Source organism: Condylura cristata, unplaced genomic scaffold (genome assembly GCF_000260355.1).
Source record: "Condylura cristata isolate star-nosed mole 26May11 unplaced genomic scaffold, ConCri1.0 scaffold00020, whole genome shotgun sequence".
NCBI lineage: Eukaryota > Metazoa > Chordata > Mammalia > Eulipotyphla > Talpidae > Condylura > Condylura cristata.
The window spans coordinates 16,461,896-16,467,329 of NW_004567121.1; the positions used below are offsets into that span (position 1 = coordinate 16,461,896).

Consider the following 5,434-nt stretch of genomic DNA (forward strand, 5'->3'; position numbering starts at 1 on the left):
TTCTCAGTGCTGTGCTTTAACCCGCTGCACCATCAGGAAGGGCCCTCATCTGGTATTTTTAAAATTAATTAATTAATGTATGCATATTAGAACTGTGGTGTAGGCCAGAGGTGTGGCAGTGGAGGGTGGGGGGTGGGAGAGCATTAACCACAGACAGTGGGAAGCAAAACATGCAGTTCTACTAAAATATACTGCTGAGGGGAGCAGCGGGCAAGACAGGAGAGGTTTGTTATACTAGGTGGGTCAGCTCCCTGGCCAGGGATTGAACTTAAGCTGTAGCAGTGATAGCACTAGACTTAACCCCTAGACCACCAGGAAGGCCTCTGTGTTATAGGGTAGAGGGATCCACTTCTTACCTCAGAAATTATGGTAGATTTTAGCTCAGGCATTATTGCCACTGTCCCAACTGGCCTCCAGTGTTTAATAGGAAATTACTTACATTGTGAGTACAGATGCTCATATTTACCATTAAAATTCGTGCTTCTTAAAAGCCCTGCCTACCTTGGAGGTGCTATGTTGATAGGAGATGCTCACTTTAGAAAAACAGCCAGGTGTTTGTATCACCCCTGTATTGAGCCTGACCAGCATGATGCAGGCCTGGTTTTGGTCTAAATCCCTTGTCTGGGAGTTCAAGAGCACATCAGACTCCTTCCTTAGAGGAGTTAGTAGGGGCAAGGGGTAGCATTTCTGTGGCAATACTGTGTAAAGGAATTACATCCCACTCATCATCTTTAAGATTTTCAGTACCTGAGAACCATGTGTACAGATTATCATGGATTCAAATGATACTAGATTCTTCTGCTTTGAGTGCCTATTACCACTTCCTCAGATTTTTTTTCGAGGGATTTGCCTACTGCTGATCACCCTTTTTCATTTTGAATCAAAGGCCTCAGTATATAGATTTCCAAAAAAAAAATCGAAGTTTTCTTAACACAAGCCCTGTGTTATTAGTTAGCTTTTACCTTTCTGTTCACCTTTTGACAAAGCAATACCTTCATTTATATGCATTGACCAAAAGTAGAAACATACTTAAAGCAAAAGGGTAAAATACACCAAATTCAAGAGAATACATTTGTTATTTATGTGGCATCGTAGGTTCCACTTCCTGGTTTCACAGAGCTGACTGATACATTTTAATGTGAGAAACCATTAAACAGGAGATTCTGGCATGTGATTGCTGTAGCTATTTGTTTGCACCAAGCTGTGGCTCTGGCTATGTTATCTGTGATCACAGAGATGACTCACACAGATTGGTTTTTGTTTCCTGATACACAACACAGTCTCCCTTATCCACATTTGGTGATTCATTTTAGGAATTTTGGTTATAAATTTTACTTTCAGGAGCACATAAAACTTATACTTTCACATAAGACTGGAAAAGATGAACAAAACTTTCATAAAGGTGTGGAAAGACACAGAATCACAGTATACATTAGAAAAAAAAGATGAACTTTAGAATTTTGTAATCTTGTTGAGAGCATTTGGTGTGTGGAAGTTTATTACCAATCAGTTTGTTACATGTTCTATCCTAGAAGCCAGAAGTGACTACATTGCTAATATCCTATTATCTAATTTCTTTATATATAATCACAGTACTTATGTTACTAATTATATGGAAAGCACCATTACTTTATGACAAATACTGCATTATTATAAAGACTTAAATGTTATTTTAAACCCACTAAGTACATTGTTTTTTTAAACTCAAAAGGCACAAAATAAGTGTACAGTTATCTTGTCCTTCTGATGAAAATGCCTTGGTCAGTAGCGGCTTTCTATCAGAATATTCATAGAGCACCACCATTCACTCAAGTGTTGTGATTGAGTTCTTGTAGTTGATTTATTGGATGTCTGAATGTATTATGGACAGCCTTTCCTAAATTTTAATATGTAGACCTATCACTTGGGGATCTTGAAAATTCTGATTCAGTGGATATTAGGAAGAGCCTGAGAGTCTACTTTTCAATCAAACTTCCAGGTAATACTGATGCTGTTGGTGTGTGGGTCACACTGAGTAGCATAATTAAATACCATGAGAACCGTACACATCTATCCCACCTACCCCACACACACATGCATATTTTGATAAAGTAGACAATAGTAGGTCACACTTGGTACTTGGTAGGCTGTTTGAAGGGTCTTAAGAAGGAGATTTTGACTCAGGAATGGAATACAAATAACAAGCAAAAAGTATTCTGACCAGAACGGTCAGTAGAAAGTAGACCAACCTTTGTTGAGTCTTCTCTGTTTGCTAGGCACTGAACTGGGCATTTTGTTTAGTTATTCAAATTCCTGTTGAGGAATTTGATGTTCAGAAAGCAAGTCAGTTCAAGAACAGTAATATGAACCCAGAGTGTAGGGCTTGTCTAGAGTGTTGGGTGTGTTCTTTCTCTTACACCAAAATAACCAGCTTCCTTTTGTGTATGTAAGAATTAACCAAGTAGGTCCTTGGGCCCTGGAATTTATACAGCTAGAAGTGATGAGGCACCTGTATCCAGAGTCACTCTGAGTGCAAGAATTTGTAGGATGTAGAAGTAATGTTCCACCAGTAGTGGACTCTGCTCCTTACTTTGCTTCTGAATTCGTGAGGGTGATTTGATTGTATGCACCCTTTCTCTCAGGCACACATTTGAGGGAAGCTTCCTAGAGATTTCAAAATGGTCTTTGACCTATTATAGAGGAAGTCTGTCTTTTCTTTCTTAACTCTCTTCTGTGGTGAAGTAGAAGGACCTTAGACTTTGAATTAGAACACCTAGTTTAGGGTTTCATCATCACACTACCAGGACAATTCTATGCTACTCTAAAATATATATAATCACACTGGGGAGATGAACTATAAGTAGATATTTTTAAAACAGTGAACTTGACAAAACTCTACATTTTTTATTTAATTACTTCTGAGAAAAATATTCATGAAAAATGTGAAACATTGCTTGAAAGTCCTGTCATTCTAGGTGGTTATTTGTGATTCTGGTCTTTTGTTTTGGGGGAGTGTTTTGATTACTGTTTCAATTTCACTGTTTGCAATTGGTCTGTTTAGGTGTTCTAGTTCTTCTTTATCTAGCTTTGGGTGATTGTATTGTTCTAGGAATTTATCCATCTCTTCTAGATTGTTGAACTTGTTTGTATATAAATGCTCATAGTAACCTCTGGTTTTCTTTTGATTTTTGCTAAGTTTGTTGTAAGTTCTCTTTTTTGTTTATGATTCTGTTTGTGTTTTCTCCCATGTTTTCTTTGTGAGCCTGGCTAGAGGTTTGTCTATTTGGTTTATTTTTTGAAAAGCCAATTTTTGGCTTCATTATTCTTTTGGATTGTTTAATTTCTATTTCATTTATTTCTGCTCTGATTTTTATTATTTCCTTTCTTTTACTGGTTTTTGGGTTCTTTTATTGTTGTTTGAGGTGGGTGATTATGTTGTTTCTTTGAGTTCTTTCTTGTTTCTTGATATGAACCTGTATTGCTCCATACTTTCCTCTTGTTACTGCTTTTGCTATTCCCATACACTCTGGAAAGTGGTGTCCACATTGGTGTTCAACTCAAAGTATTTTTTTAATTTCTTCTTTGATCACCTCTTTAATCCAGTGGTCTTTCAGTAGTATAGATTCCAATATCCATAAAGTGGAAAGATTTCTTGCTTTCTTTTCTTGATTTATTTCTAGTTTGATGCCTTTATGATCAGAGAAAATAGTTGGAATGATTTTGATTTTAATGTATCTGTTGGTGTTGGTCCTGTGGCCAACATCTGGAGAATGATCCATTCACACTTAAGAAAAATGTATACTCAGTTAGTTTTGTTTGTTTGTTTTTTGAGTGCAGTATTCTATAGATGTATGTGAAGCCCCTGAGGTCTAGGTCTTTATTTAGGGCTATAGTTTGTTTATTATTTGTCTCGATCTGTCCATTGGTGAGAGTGGGTTGTTGAAGTCTCCTACTATTACGTATTCCCTCTAACGTCTGTTTTCAGAGTTGATAATTGTCTTATATATTTTGGCTTATCTTCATCACTGAGTGTATGCTGATGATGTGTTATATCGCCCTGATGTATTGTCCCCTTAATCATAATGTAGTGTCCATCTATGTCTTGTTTTACCTTTTTTAGTTTGAAATCTATTTCATCTGATATAAATATAGCTGTTCCTACCTTTTTTTTAAAAAAAAGATTTATTTATTTATTCATACAGAACTGGGGTACAGGCCAGAGATGCGGAAGGTGAGAGGATTATCCAGGGACAGAAATGGGGAGCAGAACAGGCAGATCGACAAAGTACACTGCTGAGGGGAGCAGTGGGCGGGTCAGGAGAGGTCTGCTGCACCATGTGGATCTCCTCCGGGGCTGGCGGGAATCGAACTCATGCGGAAGTGGCTTTAGCTTCTTAGTGCTGTGCTTTAACCCGCTGCACCACCAGGGAGGGCCGTTCCTACCTTCTTTATTGACCCATTCGCTTGTAGGGTTATTTTCCAACCTTTTACTTTCAGTCTGTGTTTATGTTTTGTAGTTAAATGTGTTCCCTGGAAACAGCAGATGGTTCAATTTTGTTTTTAATCCAGCCTGCTACTCTCTGTGTTTTTATTGATGAGTTTAGTCCACTTACATTTAGAGTTGATATGTTGGCATCTGTATTTGCCATTATGTTTCTCTTTTTGTGATTTTTATTCCTTCCCTTATTTTGTTCTTTTTATTCATTCCTCTGTCAGTTTTAGCTTTAGGACTTCTTGTAGTATTTTTTGGTTCAATAGTAGTGAATTTTTGGAGTTTGTTTTTCTGAAAAGATTCTTATTTTTCCTTCATAGTGGATGGAGTTGCAGGGTACAGTATTCTTGATTGGCATTTGTTTAATCAGAGTTTGTTGAGTATGCCACTCCATTCTCTTCTTACCCACTTTGAAGTGTTTCTTCAAAGAGGTCTGATTGGTTTGCCTTTCCTTTATAGGTTGGTTATCTGTTTCTTACCCCTCATCAGCTTCATTATTTTTTCCTTGTCTTGGACTCTTGGAGGCTTTACTAATGTGTGCCTTATTGTAGCTTTCCTTTCCTTGTGGTAATTTGATGTGCTTCTTGTATGTCTATTTTCATCTCCTTCTCCATGGTTGGGAAATTCTCTTCAATTATCTCCTTGAATAGTTTCTTGGTTCCTTGGTCTCTCTCTTCACTTTCTGAGATTCCTATAACTTTTGTTTCCTTTCCTCATGGTGTAAAATAGTTCTCAAAGTGTTTCTTCATTTTTTTTTCCTTTGCACTTCTCTTTCTTTTTATTTCTGTATCTTCAAGAGTATTGATTCATTCTTCCATTTTATCAGTTCTGTTTTCATTGCTTTTCACAGAGTTCCTTAGTACCTCCATTAATCTTTTTTTTTTTAAAGATTTATTTATTTGTGCATACAGAACTGGGGTACAGGCCAGAGGCTCAGGGGCGGTGAGAGGCTTCACCAGAGAC

The 5,434-nt window shown here is 37.3% G+C and overlaps 1 protein-coding gene across 4 annotated transcripts in view; it reads left to right on the forward strand.

The window, feature by feature from the left end:
• THADA (thyroid adenoma associated) overlaps positions 1-5,434 on the forward strand; it is a 288,533-nt gene that overhangs the window by 115,143 nt on the left and 167,956 nt on the right. The gene's annotated exons all lie outside the window — the stretch shown is intronic.